At 37.9% G+C, this 23,965-nt stretch overlaps 1 long non-coding RNA gene across 1 annotated transcript; it reads right to left on the bottom strand.

Annotated features, from left to right (window-relative positions):
* Window positions 1-6,249: 6,249 nt before the first annotated feature.
* On the bottom strand, window positions 6,250-8,720 carry LOC139472901 (uncharacterized). Its single transcript, XR_011653912.1, has 3 exons — window positions 8,529-8,720; window positions 6,748-6,804; window positions 6,250-6,425 (listed from the first exon to the last, which is right to left on the bottom strand). It is a non-coding gene; the product is annotated as an uncharacterized lncRNA (long non-coding RNA).
* Between the last annotated feature and the right edge of the window lie 15,245 nt (window positions 8,721-23,965).

A 23,965-nucleotide genomic window follows, 5' to 3' on the forward strand; every position in this document is an offset into this window, starting at 1 on the left:
AACGTTTTCGCAAACGGTCGCTTCGGATGCACAAACGATTTACATTCAGCTATATTTTTTGGAACGGTTCGCCTTGAGGGAGACAGGATAATGACTTTTACGAGTTCTGAAGATAGATGCTCACAACCAGTCTGTCCTTGTACCATACTATTTTAATTAACTTCCGACCAGCCCTTATAGAAATGATATAGTCCTCGATGAAGCAAGTCTAGACTTTTCAAAAGTCTGAATCTCACTTGGGCTCCTTTCAATTTAAATGCAGTTGTTTGTTTCTATCACAAATGTATTTCTGTTACTAATGTTACTAAGTGTTAATCTAGCCCACAACCTGAGTAGTCCGCAAACAAAAGAACATTAACATACACCAAAGCATTTTCCATGGACTTGTTAATTTGCTTATTGTTATTAATCTCTCCATGCTATGGCCAGTCTCTGTCAAAGGTATCTACAAAATTTAACATTCTGTTCTCATTGGTGTATAAAAAGGAAAAAGAATGTAAAATTAGATCTTTGAGCTGCTCAAAATTCAAACTATGTCGGCCCATGGACGAAGAGTGGCCCATAGGCGAATAGTGGGCGAAAATACTTTCCTTTGCTGAAAACGCATGTTTTTCTTTTGCAAATACATAAAGGTGTGTCTACAAGCACCGTGACACATAATTCAACTCATTTTTACTTAACTCAAGTTATGTGTGGCGTTAGCAAAAGACAGTATTTTACTTTGCTCAAAACTCATGGTTTTTCTTCACACATAAAAGGTGTGTCTACAATCATAACTTCCTTTGCTAATTTGTGGTCTTATCAAAATATTTCGCCCAGGCCAAGAATATTTTCCTTTGTTCAAAACTCATGTTTTTGTTTTGCATATACATAAAGATGTGTCTACAAGCACCATGGCACATAATTCAACTCATTTTAACTTTAGCTAAATAATCTTTTGGCGGCATTAAAATATTTCGCCCATGTTTTTATGTCTCCTTAAATCATTAACTAATTGGGTGCAAAGTATATTGTAGCATATGAAATATACTTTATATTATGTCATTACATTACTATTCAAAATGGGCCTTTTGTAGGATTTTACCTTTCAAGATTTTGGTTTGTTCGTTGCCTCACTCAGCAATATTGCAGCTATATGACGGCTACCTTTATACAAGTTTTACAAGTTTTACCTTTTGTACATATTGTAATGATCTTTAATGAACCCCGCCTCACCTCTCACAAATAGAATATAGTTGATCATACGAATTCATGCGAGCATACTCCAATTCATTGGCAATATCATCAACAACATTCAAGTTATTTGGTTTCTTTCTCATTTCCAATTGTATGTCTTGTTGTTACTTCTATTCGATACGTTGTTTATGATGACTAACAAACACGAGGCCACAGAGCGGAAGAACCCGGCCTGCCACATCTTTGGTCTTGTGTGAAGTAAAACGTACCATTAATGACACTGGGCTATTAAGTGACACTAGGTGTGCAATATACAAGTACCCGTGTGCGTATTTTAATGAAGAAAAATCACCGATTCGTCTTTATTGCATAACGTCTGGCTGAATATCTCACATTCTAACGAAATCTCGAAATAATTATTTTATTATATGAGATGTCGAACTGACCAATGGGAATTATGTTTGAAGCACATTGAGGAAAACTTGAGTGAATACTGTGACACGAAAGCAATTTTTAAATTCATTGCCACTTTTGGTATGAAAAAAAATTATAACAGTCCCGAACAACAGCCTCCATATGATAATTCCCATAATCTTATTAGTACGGTGTATCAAATTACAGTGTTGGCCTTATTTACAGGCTAGTCTACAATACCTGCTCTCGTTCAATTACAATCTGCCACACCACGCGTGAATAAACAGTTATGCAATTAAAAAAACTTAAAATACTAAAAGTTTTAAGTAAAGTATATTTAATAATCCAACAATTCCATAAAATGTTGAATAACTCAAAATTTGACATTTTGTGGTTAAATAGCGTACACCAGACAAACAGAATCAGAGGAATTATCCAGATTTTTACTGCAATTAGTTAAAACACAAATTGTCACTTAAATACCGAATGTGGCCACCCCGTGAATCATTACTCGCAAAGACTCTGCGTCGGACGGAAAACGTCAAACGTCTGATTATCCGCGAGGCAAGCTGCTCCTTTCATCTTGTAGAGGTTGTAAGAGCTTTTAGGAATGTACATACATATATAAAGAAAACAAAAAGGTTTGAGTGAGCAGTGTGAATGTACATACGTTTTTCTATCTCTTTCCTTTCCTTTCTGTCATTTGATTTATTAACTGTAAATGAGCATACATGCAAATCGATGGGGGAGGGCGTTGTGATAACTTGTGCCCAATCCTTTTCATGAGAATAAAATATGTTTAAACTAAACTAGGAGCTTGTATCAACTCTTGTCTGTTTGCGGGAGGGTCTGGTCAGACTCTAACTCTCCTGTCAATCACGTTCCAGAGGTGTTCTGTAGGGGATAAGTTAGGAGAACATGTCGGTCACGGTAAGGAGTTGACATTATTGTTGGCAAGGAAGTCCTGTACGATACGAGCTGTGTAGGGCCTGGCATGTCGTGTTTGTACAGAACATGTCGTGTTTGTACAGAACGATCGAGGTAGGGCAGCACTACTGGTAGGATGATGTCATCTATATAGCGAGGTTTTCATAGATGACGACGAGTGGGGTTGTCTGGTCTCAACAAATTCCAACCCACACCATAACGCCAGCTCCACCGCAGGGAACGACGTCTGCGTCGAAATTCAGCGGTCATCATCTGTCCTCTGAACGGTCGACAGGCCCTGTTACCTGCTGCCCGAAGTCTTCTGGTCACTGTGTGTGTGCTCACCCGCCGACCAAAGCTTTTACTGCCGATGATGCCACTGTGAGGAGGCAGTTGCGGAGGTTTGATGATTGTTTTTTACTCTTTGTTGTTTAATGCCGCAGTCAGCAATATTAAAGCTATATGACGGCGGTCTGTAAAAAAAATCGAGTCTGGACCAGACAATCTGGTGATTGTCTCCCTATTTACCATCACTGACTGCACTTTTACCAAGAACAAGAGGTGAGGGCACAGTGAAGTGTACCTGCCGGTGTAGCAGGCTCAAGTCAATCCCTTAACAATTCACTCAGAATAGGTTCAGTTCACTCCAGTAGGCCCATAATTCTCACCCCAGGCTCAGATAACTCCGTGTATCAGTGTCATATTCAGATGTGACATCAATCGCCCATTACAATTCTGAAAAGATGTTTTACACAAAAAAGTGTCAGATCTCTCAAATAATTAAAACTCCCTTTGATTCAATCTTAATCTTTTGTCTTATCATAATAATCATACGAGGGTTATGTCAAAATTTGACGGATGACAATAATAAGAAGCCTCGATACCACTGGGTATAACCATACATAAAATACAAGTTAGAGAGACGGAGAGATATTCTAAATTCCCCCCAGTGGTCATTCCGAAGATTACAATGAATGTATATTCAGTTACACGTGGATAGCATAATACAATAAAGAGGCATTACATATTTACAATTTCACACAACCTATCAAATTCAAATACCTATACGGAGACAGATATCAACTAAAAAGTATATATCAAAAGATGCTTTAGTTGTACAGATAATAGGCGAAATGTAGTATGATAGTTTCCCAGATGTGTTGATCCAGATTGTGAGTAAATTCTTTTTCACTTTTTCACAAACATGAAAATCGAAATCGACATATTTTGTAACATCAAGTGAGTCATTAAGAAAAGGGTAAAACGCATTTCTTTCTGATATAAGCGTTTTACAATGTTAAAATAATGTGGTTGTCATAGTCGAAGGTATTCTTTCGAATGCTTACAGCGTGATGAGACTTTCACACAAAGTTGTTAGACAGGTCGGTATTCCGGGTAGAGAAAAACTAATTGCCAAAGTACACGGTATGTAAATTTTGTATGAATTATCTTGGAACGGGACATGCCAGAGTTTTTTTTATACATTTGTGAGAAATAATTGTTCGTCGTATATGTAAAATTTTGGAGGGAAAGTACTGTATTGCACTTATGTACAAAGGTGGCTACCCAAATTGTATGTGTTGATTTATGTGCTTGACAGATTGCCTTTGAACAGACAGGGCTAGAAATGGACGCACACAAAAAAAACTGGTATTACAATTCAGGTTCAGGTTGCATAAACGACCGAGAATTAAAAGTTTGCATTTATGAATATATGCAGTAATTGTCCAAAGTCCAAGGTTCGCAATAGTAGACTCTGAAGCAGATTTTTTATCAATATCCTGTACAGCGCGTGCAAAATATCATTGTGTGCCTGCAAATAGATCGGTATGTTGTCCCTTGATGTCAAGGGTAATTCACATGCACAAGTGATGGTTTTGTGTATTATTCTGAGGTACATTTTCACGCTTGAAATTGGATGAAGATCAGAACTATTTAATCCTAAATATATAAGGGTGTTAATATTTTGTCTTCAATAAGACTCCTTTTCAATTCCTGTTTTACAAGAAAGATTATACGTTGAGAGTATTCCAACATATACCGTAGAAACAGTTGTAGTAATGTGTGGATTACCGATGGCTACAGTGGAAGATATGCCCCTTGCGTTTCGCTTCGCTGAACACATTAATTGCACTTTTTGATGGGCTATAGGGTAGGCGTAACCTTTGGGCATATGTATGTACAATATCAAGGGATGTTTGAAAGCCCCTCGGTGGTGTGTTAACAAGTGAAGTATCGTCGACAAGCAAGACTTTTGGAATATCCTTACCATATGCACGAATGCCCCATTGTGCCTGTTTGAGGGCTGTAATGAGATCATTTATTAAAACAAAACAAAAAACCCATCCATAGATTACCCTGCCTTAGCCAACATCTAGTCTGATTGTTCACCTTGGTAGGAAATAGAAGCATAAATATTTGCATAACACTGATCCAGTAATTTCCATGTATTACTATTCAACACAGTCTAATTTACAAAGTTTGCATTTTCTTAAATTTCTTGGAATTTTATAATGACGTCTGTTCTCAATTTCCAAAGTATGACAACTCAGTCTGATTCTCGTGAGAGTTGTTCTCATATTTTGCGAATTTAAGAATGACAAATAAGGTTCACATTTAACATAAGTTTTAAAACAAGCATAAAATGACATTTTTGAACTTGCAAGAAGTTCGCTATGCCAGATCTGCTGAAAATTGTCTTTCAAACGTTGTTTAAACATATTACAAAACACCTTTCGGTTTCCATACATTTGGAACCTTCATACATCTCCGAACCCAAGTTTACAAAGACAATTCCTTAATTTAGTTACCCAATTGACACGACCATGTTCATCATACAGGTACAACATATTGTAGCACTTTCTTGGTAATCGGAAGTCTCCCAGCAAACAATTCTACGTTGTGACAACGTTGTGACAACGTTGACTTTTCGTTGCTACAACGTTGTGATGTAACGTTGTCACAACGTCAATCTGTAGACTCCCAGAATGGTTGCTACAACGTTGTGCGTATACCAAAATACAACCAAATCAAGACGTTGTCACAACATCCATTTTTTACGTTGCTACAACGTTGTGATGTAACGTTGTCACAACGTCAATCTGTAGACTCCCAGAATGGTTGCTACAACGTTGTGCGTATACCAAAATACAACCAAATCAAGACGTTGTCACAACGTCCATTTTTTACGTTGCTACAACGTTCATCCCAAACGTCGCGACAACGTAGGTATCGCATACATATGGCGACACTACAGACTTTGCAGCACGTTGTTGCAATGTCCGTGTCTTATTCCTCAATACCTCCGAGGTAGCCTGAAATGTTTGTACCAATCTAGTTAAGACATCAGGTACCAAGCAATACATTCTGCAAACTGAATTCACTTTAACCATATCCGTGAAACAGCAAGTCAATGAAATGCACTCTCTTTTGGCAGAGTTTGAAATACGGCCAAGATAAAAATCTAAATGTTTTAAATTACATGATTGTACAATTTGGTTATATATTTATTTTCCCAAACAGTTTTCAAGGCTATGTGCAAATTGTTCACAAATGTTTCAACACAATTAAAAGATATTTGATTTCCCCACGAATTTGCAAATTAAAAAAACATCAAACAATAAGCCCTGCACAAATTGAAACATTTAAATTTTCTTGGCCTTACTCCATACATTCAGCATTTAGAGCAACACTGTGACAAACAGAATAGTCTATGCATCTGATGTCCTAAGATCCATTTCCCAGCAACGAAATGACAATAGAATTCTGGTTGAGGTGACCTTTATTTATTTATTAAATGACAAGTCAGAACTTGGGATGAGTGGCTGAGGAGCCTTTTCAGTCCTCAAATGAAAAGTCACAGGGATGATCTTCAACTGTATCCATAGTCTCTCCTTAAGCCTTGGTAACTGAATAAAAAATGACACAAATGTTATAAAATGGCAAGGCAAGGGACATATTTCTGACATAACAAAATAATGGTTGCATTCCCCAAATAATATTTTGATGTCTGATGTCAGTCTTTAAACAGTTAAAAACTGCTGAAAGTGCGAAGGCGCTGACAGTAATGCCATGATACTCTTGGATCATACATAAGCAGAAAAGCTTTTAGCACTGAATCATTGGTGTAACTTTATACCCCCGCCCTTTAGACTTTTGGTATAATTAAATAAGAATCATCTAAATTTTAATTCTTGAAGATGTTTGTATATATTATTGCATCATACATACCTTTCTGTCAGTGATGTACTTTAAACAAATATGCTCCCACAATACTGTTTTCTCCACCTAAAAGAAAAACAGAAACCACAAAGTATCACATTTTTAAATAAACCAGTACTGTATAGATAAATCACATTTACTTAGAGTATGATGTAACTAGTGGTAGTATTGGCAAATAGTTTTATCAGTCAACAGATCAACTGTAGTTATTCAAACGCAGTAACTTTACCTCTCTGCTGTACATCACAAACTAGTGATTCAAGTGAATATGTTGGCCAAGTTTCTAAAACCTTATTTGAAAAATATATACATAAATGAAAAATATATATTGCCAAATAAAATAAATAGTTCCCATATTTGAAGCATGAATGTTGAATATGAATTATGAATAGAAGTGTTAACACTTTGGGGTATTTATCCTAATTAAAATTGTGATTATTTTTTTAATACTAACCTTAATATTTTCCATATTAATATGCCAGGATAATTATATAGAATCTATGTTGTAATATTTACAAAGATAGATCTAGAAAACATGGGAAAATTAACAAAATGCAATAGCTTATACAATACCAGACGAAGTTGAAACAGCTCAGTAAATATTTATTTAAATATATTTGTTACTACGTCTATTAACGTAATACAGTTTAATATCGTTATATATAATTCTGTAGACCTAGTATGGTAGCCTATACGTGGCAACATATGGAGATCGAAAACCGAACGAATAGGGTTGCTATCAATTCCATTGTATTTTTCATTGGTGCACATTGGCTACACCTATCTCACCTTAATAATCAACAAACGATGACCAACTCACTGAGAATATATGGTGATATTTAACTTTTAACTATCGACTAGCTTATCATCACCAATATGACAATACCGCAAACACCCCGTTATAGCGCGCGACGAGAGACTCGTTTTACTATTGCTCGTTTTCATTAGAAGGGAGTCGGACATATATCTAGTTATCGGAAAATGATGAATTGATTCTTTTTTTGCAAATAATAAAATTACACCATGATAAGAGCCTTGCTAAAATAAAATGTATAGTCAGCACCAACAACCTGATGGTCCACATTTAGGCTACTTCAGTCTGTGCTAATTAGGCCTTTTCGGAAACAACAAGTATGTTTCTATCTATTCCCGAAAATACAACTTTTCATAACATCATTGAGCGCATTAAGACTAAGGCTATAACTAGTAGCCTACAGAGAGTCGATCTGAAAATACTTCCATTGTTTTGATTCCCTCTCTTCGCTGTATAAGAGAAATCTACTAAACCTTTCCCATGACCTGAATGAGCCACATTGTTTCACAAAAATCAAAGTCCGAGGGATTAGTACAAGTAAACTTTGAATAGTAATGATTTCCGAAATAACACGGAAGAAATGGCGATAACTGTCAGTGGTCAGTAGGCGATGCATAAGTTAGGCCTATTTACAGACCTACACGTTTACGATCGAAACCCGAACATAATATGACGGCCACAAAACGCCGCCAGACTGAATTCTGGTCAAACATATCTACTGCTTGCCCTTGGTAATTACCCTTGGTATCCATAAAATAATAATATGGGAAAATGTCTTGGGCCTCCTTCGCCTCTATATACATTATGTTCTGTGCATCAAATATTAATATCGTCACTGACGCTCAGTGAAAGTGACCGGCAAACTTCATTCTAAACCCTGCCACTGCTGAATAATACGATACATTTAATCATTTGACGATCTGCCTGTACAGAAACATATCAACAAGCGGAGGCTGCTTCTCAAAAATTAACTTACCTCATCCGAATTCACAGATCATCTGTCCAGTTCCAGTTGCTGCACAATCTCTTGGTTGTAGACTTCTTAGTGAGCTTGAACTAAGATGGCTGGTGACAACAAATCTTCCGCGACAATGTGACGTCATTCTGACGTCACTTCACGAGGCAACAGGCTGAACTTTTCCGCAGTCGCTCTCACGCCGCAAAAAATGGGCGCAATTGTTTTTAACTGTAATATTGCTTGTGACAACATTTAGTAGACAGATAACTTCGTTATAGATATATATCTTTAAAAAATAAAACTAAGAGATGGTAGGTCTACAAGTGGTTTCCTAAACATCATTTACAAAAAGTGTTGTAATGTCCAAAGCACAACGTTATCACAACGTTAATTTGCAACGTTGTTGTTATGTTGTGGAATAACGTTGTCATAGAGATACGCAATTACGTTCTGGAAATTTTAGTATTAAAAGATGAAAATTTAAATGCCGAATATATAGAAAGGTAATGCATTACTGCCTTGGTATTCTGACAAATTCATGTTGATTTTGATAAAGCAGTTCTATTCCTTTATGACTATCGAGAAGCAAACTCTATAACGTTTCACCGACGTTTCAGAAACGTAGCTACAAAACGTTGTGTGATGTCCAATGCACAACGTTTTCACAACGTGAATGTGCAACGTTGTTATAACGTTGTGAAATAACGTTGCACGTTGACGTTATAACAACGTTGTGACAACGTAATATCACGACGTTACCAATCCACAACCTTTCCACAACGTTGTGACAACGTCGTGTGTTAGCTGGGCTGGCATCTTTAGTATGTTCAGCCAATATGTCAGACATCTGGTCAAAGCAACGCGAATAGGGTATCTACCACAGTCGCCCAATACAGCGTTGTCTGATGCGGATACTTTTAAACCCCAAAAACGTTTACAAGCATATAACTGCACAGTTTCCAATTTGTCATCATTTTCAAACCCCCAGACCTCGGTACCATACAATAGCACTGGCATGATCTTCGCATCGAAAATGTGAAAGTAGAAATCTGGTGAAAAGGGTTGTAGCGAATGTATACCTCTGAGGATAGTTATCCATACCCTTTACGCCTGCAGGGCAATCTTATCAAGAGTTTTAGACCAGTTAAGCCTGTTATTAAAATACAAACCCAAGTAAGTATAACCGCAAGCAACTTCAACCCTTTTCCCTTTGTAAAACCACTTTTCGAAACGTGACAAACCACCACCATTCTTAAATACAACAACTTTGGTCTTGGACATATTAACTGACATTTTCCGATTGTTACAAGAATTCTCAAGGTCGCTTAGTTTCTTCTGAAGGTTAGAAACACTATCGTCAACGAGTATCAAATCATCTGCAAATAGAAGTAAAAGGATGTGGATAATGTCTGGATGGAGCTGTACACCAAACGGACACTCCTCTTCCATCTCAAGAACTATTTCATTTATAAAAAAAAATGGAACAAGAACGGGCTAAGTACACAGCCTTGCGTGACACCCAAAGGGCAATCGAATGCCTCAGACATACGATTGTTAGACCTTACACTTGCCGTAACGTTCTTGTAGATTGACTGCAACATTCTACCCAATTTTGTACTTAATCCCCGTTTATAAAGCAAATTCCAAAGAAGGTTACGGTGTATGGAATCGAACGCCTTAAAAAATAAAAAAGCGACGTAAAACTTATCCCCTTTACGTGAAAGGAATCGTTGTACAAGAGCATTATGGACAAAACAGTTATCTACAGTGGAATACCCCTTCCGAAAGCCTGACTGGCATTCAGAAATAACACAAAGCGTGTCTGTCCAGAAAAATAATCTCTTGCATAGAATTGAAGTGAATACTTTGCTAAGGACACCCGATAGTTATCTGGAACTGTTGTGTCATCTTTCTTATTTAATGGAATGATAATTCCTAATGACCAATTTTCAGGAAAAAGACCATTTTCATACATACTATTGATACTATCTGATGAGTGTTTAAGGTATTCGCTTATGATATGTTCAACTCCAGCTGATTTATTGTTCTTTAATGCACGAATACTGTCTGTGATTTCTGATCTTGTTACAGGGCAGTCAAGAATGTAATTTGTGGTCAATTAAAGAAGATCTTCAACACCTTATATTGCATAATGTTTTGAAATGTTTTACCCAATGAACACGTTCCATTATTTACATATCGCATTCAATTCCAAACAGTATTGCACATCACATTTATCTATGTTACATGTATATGACCGGTACATGGACTATTTAAAACCCATTCCCGTCTGGCTTTCATGGCATGTATAATGATAACTTCTGTTTGTTAAATATTAAACCACGTGTTATTTTAAAGGGAAATATAACTATTTACTTGTCTGTTCAGGTAACTCATTGTTTCCTGAGTAAACTATTATTTAAAACATTAGCTTACCTCTAGATGAAATGTGTGATCCTCGATGGCAAATTGTCATGTCAAAGTAACCAAGACATTACAGGCATACAACTATCATTTTGTGCTATGTGACACCAGCTATTGTAATCAACTAATACTCATGTCGTAAACAACTATTGTAGAAATATGAAACGCCAATGCTAGAGAATAACCGTTTCAATTTTCCAACGAAACAGATTCCATTTGGCGTAATAGGTAATCAAATTATATAAATGGATTGCTGAAATTCAATGATGATGCCAGGTGTTCGCACTAAGGGTAAGTCTTTGCCTCAGATGAAGTTATGATGGACCTGTAATCTTTTAGAATCCTTGATTGCAAGCTGGGACGTTGTCAATTTATCATTTGTAAATTGTATGGTTTCTTCACACAAAGTCATTTTAATTGGGGACTATAATGCCAGGACATATAATCTATGCGAGTACGAAATTCTTGACGAATACATAATTGAAGTGTTTCAATTGGATATTGATGAAATGAGATCAGAACTTAACCCTGAGTCTGTGTTCCATGAAGTTGAGTTGCAACGCGTGAGGGCATGACAAAACACAGGACAAAACAAGAATAAATAACTTATTAAAATCTGTAAAAAAATAAATCTGTTTATTGGTAATGACAGGCTAGGAAATGATAAAATGACAGGTAAAACTGCTTGTAAAGATAAAAGTCTAATATAATTGACTACTCCCCTCTCTATTCAGACGTCCACCGCCCACTCACCCGTGCACTGCCCACTCCCCTGTCTATTCAGACGTGCACCGCCCACTCACCCGTGCACTGCCCAGTCACCTCTCTATTCAGACGTCCACCGCCCACTCACCCGTGCACTGCCCAGTCACCTCTCTATACAGACGTCCACCGCCCACTCACCCGTGCACTGCCCTCTCACCCGTGCACTGCCCACTCCCCTGTCTATTCAGACGTGCACCGCCCACTCACCCGTGCACTGCCCAGTCACCTCTCTATTCAGACGTGCATCGCCCACTCACCTGTGCACTGCCCACTCACCTCTCTATACAGACGTGCACCGCCCACTCACCCGTGCACTGCCCACTCCCCTCCCTATTCAGACGTCCACCGCCCACTCACCCGTGCACTGCCCAGTCACCTCTCTATACAGACGTGCACTGCCCACTCCCCTCTCTATTCAGACGTGCACCGCCCACTCACCCGTGCACTGCCCACTCACCTCTCTATACAGACGTGCACTGCCCACTCCCCTCTCTATTCAGACGTGCACTGCCCAGTCACCTCTCTATTCACCCGTGCACCGCCCACTCACCTCTCTATACAGACGTGCACCGCCCACTCACCTCTCTATACAGACGTCCACCGCCCACTCACCCGTGCACTGCCCAGTCACCTCTCTATTCTGACGTGCACCGCCCACTCCCCTCTCTATTCAGACGTGCACTGCCCAGTCACCTCTCTATTCACCCGTTCACCGCCCACTCACCGCTCTATACAGACGTGCACCGCCCACTCACCTCTCTATACAGACGTGCACTTCCCACTCCCCTCTCTATACAGACGTGCACTGCCCACTCCCCTCTCTATACAGACGTGCACCGCCCACTCACCTCTCTATTCAGACTTGCACTGCTCACTCACCTCTCTATACAGACGTGCACTGCCCACTCCCCTCTCTATTCAGACGTGCACCGCCCACTCCCCTCTCTATTCAGACGTGCACTGCCCACTCACCTCTCTGTTCAGACGTGCACCGCCCACTCACCTCTCTATTCAGACGTGCACCGCCCACTCCCCTCTCTATACAGACGTGCACTGCCCACTCACCTCTCTGTTCAGACGTGCACCGCCCACTCACCTCTCTGTTCAGACGTGCACCGCCCACTCCCCTCTCTATTCAGACGTCCACCGCCCACTCACCTCTCTATACAGACGTGCACTACCCACTCACCTCTCTATTCAGACGTCCACCGCCCACTCACCTCTCTATTTCAGACGTGCACTGCCCACTCCCCTCTCTATACAGAAGTCCACCGCCCACTCCCCTCTCTATTCAGACGTGCACTACCCACTCACCTGTCTATTCAGACGTCCACTGAGAGCAAACGCGACAAAAGTAATGTACTGCCTAATAAAAAGAACACGAAATGTTAACCTATCATTAGATTGTCTATTGAAGGCGTTTGATGTGATGGTAGTGCCAATCCTTCTCTTCTGATCCGAAATATGGGGTTTTGAAAGTTTAGAAATAATGAAGAAAATGCAACTGAAAGTTTTAAGAATAGTAACTGGTCTGAGGAATTCACCACCCAATGTTGTGGTTTAGGGGGAACATGGCAGTGAATCCCTCAAAATTAAAGTACTTAAACGGATGATCTTCTTCTTGCATAAATTAACGAATTTTAACGGACCCACAAAGTTATCTAATATGTTATATAATTTTATAATATTTGATACAAGACTATGATGCAAATTCAGTAAAAACAGTAAAAAATACTAAATGACTGTCAGAAGTATATAAAAACCCATCTACTTGCTCAACTTCATGGCTGGTTTCAAAGGTCAAGAGTATTCTTCAATACCAATTTGTTCAACAGTGGCAAGAATGTTTCTTGTCAAGGTTTATATTACCAACATTTTAAAAAATACCAAAATTCGAAAACTGCCTATTACTTCAAACGGGAAGACCGTGTCTGCACACTTTGCAATTCTTCCGCTGTTGGAGACGAGTTTGACTTCAGTTTTAGGTGTGAAGCACTTCTCCAACAACGACTTCGTTGCACCCAAATCAGTAAAAAATGCTAAATGATGTCGGACTGTCAGAAGTATACAAAAAACATCTACTTGTGAGAAGAGAGAGAGAAATAAGACTGAAAAACTGAAGAAGGCATTTGGGATTCTTTCTATGCAAACGAGGTTGTTCCATTTATCAAAATATGCATGTGTTTGTTTGAAAGGAACACGCTCTTCACGGATTTTTATCATTCGAAGATATGCACACGCATAAAATCATTTCAACGTTGAAATAAAATATAAATACAAAATCCTATAAACATGGTAAAACCACCACACCCTACCTGGTTCATTAGGTTGTTATACAATTTCTTAAACAAAAGCGACAACCCATTGTTCAATACCGATTGTATCATCATTATGTGTCAGTGTTAAATAGGATGCTTATGTTTGTGAAGGCGACACAACGCCATCGGGGTGTGTGTGTGTGTGTGGGGGGGGGTCATTCGGGTTGATCTTTGTAGCCAATTGGGGCTAATTGTACTCATTCATCTCACAACTACCAGCAGCCATACTGTTCATGTATCATTAATCCAACTGCCATGTGTATTGGGCATGTGTGAGCTGGTAAAAATAATCCATGCCTAACAAACAAATCCAACAATTGTGAAAGTGCTGTTAATTATATTTTTGAACATAATCTCCCTGTTTATGAATAGTATTCTCATATCGATAGTGAAGCTTTTCAATTCCGGTCAGGAAGAACTTAAGCCACCCTGAAAACCCCGTTCATGAGAGCTTTGAGGTCATCGTTGTCGTGATAGCACTTTCCACGAAGGTGTTCTTTCTGTTTAGGAGACAGGTGAAAATCAGTTAGTGCCAGATCTAGCGAGTATGGAGGATGAGGAAGCTCTTTGAACCCTCATTGTCACACATCCGCCTTTGCAAGTCGAGGTGTGTGAGAAGATGCATGTCATGAAGTACCATTCCTCGCAGCTTTTCTTTAATAAAATACCTCAGGCGAGGAATTAAACTAAATAGGCACTGGTAATCGTATTTTGACTTTCTTAGCAATCAACAAGGATCACACTCATTGCATCCAAGAATACAGTGGCCATAACTTTCTTCACTGATCTTGATGAATTTCTTTGATGCTGCCGCAAAAGTGGAATGGTGACTCGATATCATAGTAGTAGACTCATGTTTCGATACCTGCTACTAATAGCTCTTTGAATTTGACGAAATCCTCCTCAATAAGATATCATTTCTTTCTGGCAGAGACAGTTCTTTTTTCCTTAAGATCAAAATCTGGAAACTTTGGTACCCCACGAGCAGATATCTTATTCAAAACTAAATGTTCAGGAATACAAGTTTCAATCGATCCATAGCCTAATACTGTGTCTTCCTCAAGTTCAGCAATGGTAATACGCACAACGTTTGGCTTTTCTCGCACAATAAGCTGACATGCTATGATATAACTGGAATACTGTTCAAAGCGGCGTTAAACACAACTGTCTGACTGACTACGTGATGCTTTAAACAAATATTACCATAACTATTCATACAATTTGTCTTGAACTACTGGTGCCCAGTTTATTTTTCCATGGTTGTAGTCGAGAAGCGTCTTATACTGTGCCAAAAATGAAGTGATATTGAGATTCCCATAGAAATATCTTCTGATCTATATCGTATTGGCAAATGGAAATGATATCATCATATCTGCTAGGAAGTACGTTTCTAATGGTTTGTATGATGAGATAGTGGTAATAATAAATGGTAACTTCTGTTGAAATAGGAACTTGACTTTTGTTTAAAATGGGTTTGCTTCAAAAATATTATTTAGGATGTTAGTTATCAATTAAGAATGGTGGGCTGTGTGGGTTTTTCCAAAAAGCACAGCAATCAATGGTAACATCTGTTGGTAAAAGAATTTTAGTTGTGTTTCAAAAGATGATGTCCTCAAAAATATGATGTAAAAATTTAGTTTTCAAGATATGAAGTGGATACTGCGAAACCTGCACTGCAAAAAAATCCATCTATACAAGCTTGTATATGCTTTGGAATGATGATATTTCCAAAGCATATACAAGATTGGAATGATGATATATACAAAAATATACAAGTTTGTATATACGACATATACAAAAATATACCAATTTGTATATATGGTATATCCAAATTTGTTTTCTTTGTATATATTGGTAAAGGGAGATAATTGTTATGTATTTGTGTATAATTATTATATATATATGAAAATTGAAGTTGAGCACTGTGTTTCTTTGTATATGTTTGTAAAGGAGGATAATTGCTATGTATTGTTCTATAAATGTTTTGTATGTGCAAAATAGTATCAGCAAGTTACAAAAAAACTGATATAGTTGCGTGTAACATTACTGGAATGTTTAATTATTACTCCACACTGTTAGCGGGAGTACATACTCTCCTTGCAATGATATTGACGGGTAAGCGATTGAGGCGTCTGGTACTTTTCCTGGCGCTGTGCTTGGTATGTGAGTAGACTTTATGGTCAAATGCACAGAGAGGATAAGCTGTCGGGGGTGATTGCATTGGCGGTGACTTCTGTTTTGGAAGTGTTGAAATCAATTTGTGCTGAGCTTGGATTCGTTTGTACGGGGAGGCCGCGATGTGATTTGTAACATGCTCTCGTGCACATGGCAGATTAGCCAACAGAGTGGATTGCACAGAGGATGAAAACTATTTTATTATTAATTTAAAGTGTTGAATTTGGTTTGTTCTGAGGTGTCGGTTTAATTGTAGGGTATAATGTCAAATCTAGGCGGAACGCAGAAAATCGCGTTTTTAAAAACGGCAGTCCTTGGAAAAATCCTCTTCAAAATATAATCAAAGATATTTTTTATAAATACTCCATAAATGTACTCCGAAAATATCGTGTTGCCGGACAACCGTGGCGGATTGTCCTGTTTTCGATCACAGTTTTCAGGATCAAACATGCCTTTATTATTATTCATCACACAATCATGGGATCATTTCCGGACATCATTTCCTATCCAATCCAATCTTTATTTCCCATACTGAAGAGGCCACAGGCCTATAGTACAATTTGAAAAATATACAATTTTATATACATATCTCCCCAAATCACCTCACGTCATTCCACCTCGCATCTCAACGCAGTCACATAATTTCACACATACAGTAAAATACCATAACCTGTAATTTCAAAATTTCTGTTTTACCATATCACAACTTGTTATATCAGACAACATATTCTATAACATCATATCATATTGTATCCAAGCAGCTAAGATTATTCTTTCATAAGGTTCTGTCGGTGAAAAGATGCATAATAGATGTACATGGAAACATTTTGTAAGATACTTCTTTTTGTGTTTGACAGCAGTGTAACAAATTTAATAATATTAGGGTACCTGTAATAATAAGCTTGCAGATATTTTTCTCTAAGGTGTAAATACACTTGGACATACAAGTAAGAAATGAAATTCATCTTCTACTGAGTTTAAACTACATAGATTACAGATTCTTTCTTCACGGGGAATGTTTACATAGTGCCCTGTTTCTATTCTAAGGTCGTGAGAAGAACATCTAAAACGTAAAAGAGCCGTTCGAAATTTTTGAACATTAACTTTTGATAAATAATCTTCCATAATTATTTCTGATTTAAACATTTTGTAATAAAAGCACTTGTTTGTTAGAGTCAATGATGCAGTCCAAGATTGTAAATAAATATCCTTTAATCTCTGGGTTAATGAAAGTATAAACATTGATTTGGAATACATATTTTGGTTTTGCCAAATATCACCAAAGCCACAACTGAAAAGTAATTCTTTAACACCTGTAACCCAGTTTCTTTTCCCATTATTATAATAAACTATCATCATATTATGACACTTTTTTGGCAATCTATATGAATCTTTTCTATGGCATCAAAGTGCTGTAAAACCCAGACTTCTGCCCCATACAACAAAATGGGGAGTATCTTTATATCAAATATATAAAAAAAGATTGATAAAATGGTTTCTAAAAATTTCAAACTCTTATGGATACTTACAAAGACCTTTCTTGCTTGTAAAGCAGCTTGATACAAATGTTTATGCCATGACAAGTTTCCACTGAAGTAAACACCAAGATATTCATAAAATCCTGAAGTTTCTATTTTTTGTCCTTTAAAGGACCAATATTCTTTACTTGCTGCATGACCTCCATTCTTAAATACCAAAACTTTTGTTTTACTCATGTTAACTGTTAGCTTCCATTTATTGCAGTAACTTTCAAGTTCATTAATTTGACACTGCAGTCCTTTGATTGTTGATGAAAAGAGAGCAATATCATCTGCAAATAAAAGTAAAAATATCTGTGTAATATCTGGATGGAGCTGAACACCATAATTACTATGAATGTTTATTCAGCGTCCGAAAACCCACAACACGGGGATGTATGTTGTATTAATGTCTTATGTTTTACAAAAGATAATAAGTACAAAGGTACGCTTTTCTCAATATGCTTCAACATGGGAAAAGGGACATTGCACGTTTGTGGTAGTATTGCTCCCAGGTGGCGTCGTCGTCCACTAATGCCTACATCCACTAATGCCTACGGCCCACAATAAACAAAGTCATGCACCAGTGATTTTCAGCGACACCTACTATCAGTGCATCATTTTTGCATCATTGCATTAGTTCTTATAGTATACACCAGCAGATATTTGATGATTTCAAAGAAATATAAAAGAGTTCATTCCTAGCATGGGTATGTTGTTTTCATTGTGTAGGCATTATTCCACACTGCTTTATTTATTTGTAGGCAATAGTAACTGTAGGCAAAAGTGGACGTAGGTATTAGTGTCTGGAACCCAGGTGCGGGGTGCGCAGAAACTATTCCCGATTTTTTGAAAGTACTGATTCAACTCCGAAATTTTACATCCGCCATCTTTGTTTTTTTTACTTTTGCCACTGTTATATTTGTTGGTATTAATATTGTCCAAACGGCACAAAATTGCTTAAAATGCAATCAAATGTTCAAAACATTTCTTGGGGCTCAGCCTAATATTGTACAACAGGCGCAAGAAAATTTAAAATAATTCTTACAAATACAAATGATAAGAAGTCGAATATGAATACTTATACCTGTACTTTTTAGTACAAGAAATTGACACTTTGACGTATTCAGATTAAATTGATATGTTCTTTACTTATGTAAATGCAAATGGTAAAAAATAATTAACAGTGAGATACTCTGGCTATTGTGCAAAGCATCAAGTCTCAATAAAAGTGAACAGAATGCCGATCTTATACAAAGCAATCATATAACATATCGCAACTGATAGTTCTAAACAATCGGGCAATCAACATAATGACGGTATCAGTGGGCACATTGTGATATTTGAAGATAAAAAATGATGTCAGCAGTCTGGGAAGTAATACACAGCATCTTGACAATGAACAAAAAGAAGAAAAAGAAGAATAGTTTATTAAAGTGTCACTATTTAAACAACCAACCATTTTGGCTTTTGAGACAAAATACGCATCACGCCATAGAAGTACCACGAACACACACACATCCGCAGATTCAGTCATTAACCCACCCATATACATTACGTTACACACCACACCACACCACACCACGGAATTCCATACTCGGAATTGACCCATGACATATCCTTCTTCATGTCAGGGAATGGGTTTTTGGATGGTGGTCAACGGACACGTCTTGCCTCAGGGAAAGCTGCTGTACTGTCCAGCTTCTTCATGTATGTCTCATCTGCGAGCCTCTTCGCCATCTGCAGTTCCGTCGACTTGCAGTTCTTTGGTCGTACTGTAAAAAATCTTTATGCCGTCTTCGTCATAGTTACTTTCCTCGGAGGGCATCAACTGAGCTATCTTTAATGCGTCCTCGTACCTCTGTTTCTTCTGGACGGGAAGGTTGCGATGGCGTATCCCGAGGACTCGGTTACGACTCTTCTGAAGAAAAACAACAACTTTATTTACAATTGCATTTCAAATTTATAATGCATATGCATGTATACCCATGTATATGCTCGTGAGCAATGGAGGAAAATATGTGAAAATCAAATTCAAATGTATTCCGATAACCCTTAGAACAACACTATTTGGGAATGCCAGGTGCTACTGGTAGTGTTGGGTATGCTTACCCTTTTTGAAGATTCACTCTTTGTAATTCGACATCAAACAGATTACATCACACTCTGAGTAAACAATCTCATTTAACCCTTAATTAGTTAATTAATCTGCTGTATATTGTATCACCTAGCATTGCCTTAACGAGGAGTAATCCCTTGTCAGTTGTTGGTGAGTGATCAATTAATGTCTGGAGAAAGGGATTAGCCTTACTCACAATAAATTAACATTTCACAGTGCAACAGAAGAGATTATCGATCATTATGCCTTTATAAGAAAGTGAGAAAGAGAAAGATTGAATGATATATAACGGGTCGTGCTTGCATTATATAGCCTGCAAGAATCGTCTCTGTAAACTAATAGAGGATTAATTTCAATTTTACAGAATATTCAAATGCTAAGTATATGATAAAGTGTTGAAGTAGCATTAGATATGTTTGAGATCACAGTTTTCAATTAACTGTATAATGTACCTTGCTGTCTTTGAGAGAGTCAGTATCTGTAGAGCTGGCTTGGTCTAATTGGTATTCAGTCCCTGGGACACAAACCCTCTAATCCAAAACTTAATAAACCAAAATATCAGCCCCAAAAACCAAGCTCTAGCTCGTAAACACCCCTTACTTACCCCAATATCTCAAAGAATAACAAACTACCTAAATGAACACCAAATTAAAAATCTTAAACAAAACTGCAAACAATCAAATATCTTCACCCCTAAACTTAAAATACCCAAAATAGACACAACACTAGCTAGCCAAATAAATAAACAAACCGACCCAAATATAGCTAAAACCACCACACTTGCATACATACACGAAAATTGGCCAAATTGGTGTCACATTTACACGGACGGATCCTCAGATCCGACCTCCAAACACACGGGTTTCGGAGTCCATACCACACAACCGACTAAAACCACACAATCCTTCCGACTCCCAAATAACCAATCAATATTCACGGCAGAACTAATGGACATGGCCTCAGCCCTCCATAGTTAAGAATCCAAAAACCACAAAAAAATCCTAATACTTACCGACTCCCTAAGTGGACTGCAAGCCCTCCAAACAAAAATACCAAAAACCGACCTAAATTAATAAATCAAATACTTAAAAGCTCCAACGACCTAACTAACGCAGGCAAACAAATAACCTTCTTGTGGATACCCGCCCACGTAGGAATATACGGTAATGAAAACGCCTAAAGCAGCTAAACTATCCCTCAAAATCCCAGAAATAAGCTTAAACTTACCCATCTCAAAATCAGAAATTAAAAGTGTAAATAAGCAAATAAACACCAAAAAATGGCATAACCTATATCTAAACTCAAATAGCCAAATCAAAAAAGTACTCAGCAAGCCACTAACCAAACCAAAATTCTCCATCCATCAAAAAAAAATCGACAGAGTAATCACTAAACTCCAAACAGGACACACCAACCTAAATAACCACTTAAAAAAAATAAAAAAACATACTACAGGTAACTGCCCACACTGCAAACAACTAGAAGCCCCAGAACACGCACTCATCTACTGCACACACTACCTAACACATCGAACCGCATTACAAACCACCCCCAAGCTAAACGAGGCTCTCACTCTAGAAGCAATACTAAACCCACAAAATAGAAAACTTCAAGGCCTTAGGCGTATTCTTAATCAAAACGGAACTAATAAAACGCATCTAAAAACACTAGAATCCACCAAATCAAAATTACATAAACACACAAACATCCACCATACCCAGCTCCCTTAGTTCTCCTCCCCAACCCCATCGGCATCTATTCCAAATCTCAAAATTCCCAAATTCTATATAAGCAACCCCTAAAGCCCCCTCTTGGGTTGCACACACAACTTTCGCCCCTTTAGGAAACACATTAAATGGCCTGGCCGGGCCCGTGTGCGAAATACGCACCAGTCGGAAAGCGCACGTTAAATCTCCAAAGTAAGTAAGTTAGTAAGTAAGAAAGATTGAATGATACATAACGGGTCGTGCTTGCATTATATAGCCTGCAAGAATCGTCTCTGTAAACTAATAGAGGATTAATTTCAATTTTACAGAATATTCAAATGCTAAGTATATGATAAAGTGTTGAAGTAGCATTAGATATGTTTGAGATCACAGTTTTCAATTAACTGTATAATGTACCTTGCTGTCTTTGAGAGAGTCAGTATCTGTAGAGCTGGCTTGGTCTAATTGGTATTCAGTCCCTGGGACACAAACCCTCTAATCCAAAACTTAATACACCAAAATATCAGCCCCAAAAACCAAGCTCTAGCTCGTAAACACCCCTTACTTACCCCAATATCTCAAAGAATAACAAACTACCTAAATGAACACCAAATTAAAAATCTTAAACAAAACTGCAAACAATCAAATATCTTCACCCCTAAACTTAAAATACCCAAAATAGACACAACACCAGCTAGCCAAATAAATAAACAAACCGACCCAAATATAGCTAAAACCACCACACTTGCATACATACACGAAAATTGGCCAAATTGGTGTCACATTTACACGGACGGATCCTCAGATCCGACCTCCAAACACACGGGTTTCGGAGTCCATACCACACAACCGACTAAAACCACACAATCCTTCCGACTCCCAAATAACCAATCAATATTCACGGCAGAACTAATGGACATGGCCTCAGCCCTCCATAGTCAAGAATCCAAAAACCACAAAAAAATCCTAATACTTACCGACTCCCTAAGTGGACTGCAAGCCCTCCAAACAAAAATATCAAAAACCGACCTAAATTAATAAATCAAATACTTAAAAGCTCCAACGACCTAACTAACGCAGGCAAACAAATAACCTTCTTGTGGATACCCGCCCACGTAGGAATATACGGTAATGAAAACGCCTAAAGCAGCTAAACTATCCCTCAAAATCCCAGAAATAAGCTTAAACTTACCCATCTCAAAATCAGAAATTAAAAGTGTAAATAAGCAAATAAACACCAAAAAATGGCATAACCTATATCTAAACTCAAATAGCCAAATCAAAAAAGTACTCAGCAAGCCACTAACCAAACCAAAATTCTCCATCCATCAAAAAAAAATCGACAGAGTAATCACTAAACTCCAAACAGGACACACCAACCTAAATAACCACTTAAAAAAAATAAAAAAACATACTACAGGTAACTGCCCACACTGCAAACAACTAGAAGCCCCAGAACACGCACTCATCTACTGCACACACTACCTAACACATCGAACCGCATTACAAACCACCCCCAAGCTAAACGAGGCTCTCACTCTAGAAGCAATACTAAACCCACAAAATAGAAAACTTCAAGGCCTTAGGCGTATTCTTAATCAAAACGGAACTAATAAAACGCATCTAAAAACACTAGAATCCACCAAATCAAAATTACATAAACACACAAACATCCACCATACCCAGCTCCCTTAGTTCTCCTCCCCAACCCCATCGGCATCTATTCCAAATCTCAAAATTCCCAAATTCTATATAAGCAACCCCTAAAGCCCCCTCTTGGGTTGCACACACAACTTTCGCCCCTTTAGGAAACACATTAAATGGCCTGGCCGGGCCCGTGTGCGAAATACGCACCAGTCGGAAAGCGCACGTTAAATCTCCAAAGTAAGTAAGTAAGTAAGTAAGAAAGATTGAATGATACATAACGGGTCGTGCTTGCATTATATAGCCTGCAAGAATCGTCTCTGTAAACTAATAGAGGATTAATTTCAATTTTACAGAATATTCAAATGCTAAGTATATGATAAAGTGTTGAAGTAGCATTAGATATGTTTGAGATCACAGTTTTCAATTAACTGTATAATGTACCTTGCTGTCTTTGAGAGAGTCAGTATCTGTAGAGCTGGCCTGGTCTAATTGGTATTCAGTCCCTGGGACACAAATATTGTTTACTAGCACTGTTTTGTGAGCAGCCGGATGCGTAAATAATATGTAATATATTTCCGTATTATATTTTATAGTACTTGTTGTTTTAATATTGTTAACAACAGAGAGAACGAAGATTTTTTTTTTGAAAAACCACAACAGCATGCATATGTTCTAGCAAATGGAAACTTGATAAATATTCGTTTTGCTTAATTTCTACTTTGGAGCTCTGAAAGCTTGATGCTGTATAATTTGGGACGCGCATGGCTGGATGCAAACCAAATGT

This window comes from Haliotis cracherodii, unplaced genomic scaffold (genome assembly GCF_022045235.1).
Source record: "Haliotis cracherodii isolate W230 unplaced genomic scaffold, xgHalCrac1.p SCAF_25, whole genome shotgun sequence".
NCBI lineage: Eukaryota > Metazoa > Mollusca > Gastropoda > Lepetellida > Haliotidae > Haliotis > Haliotis cracherodii.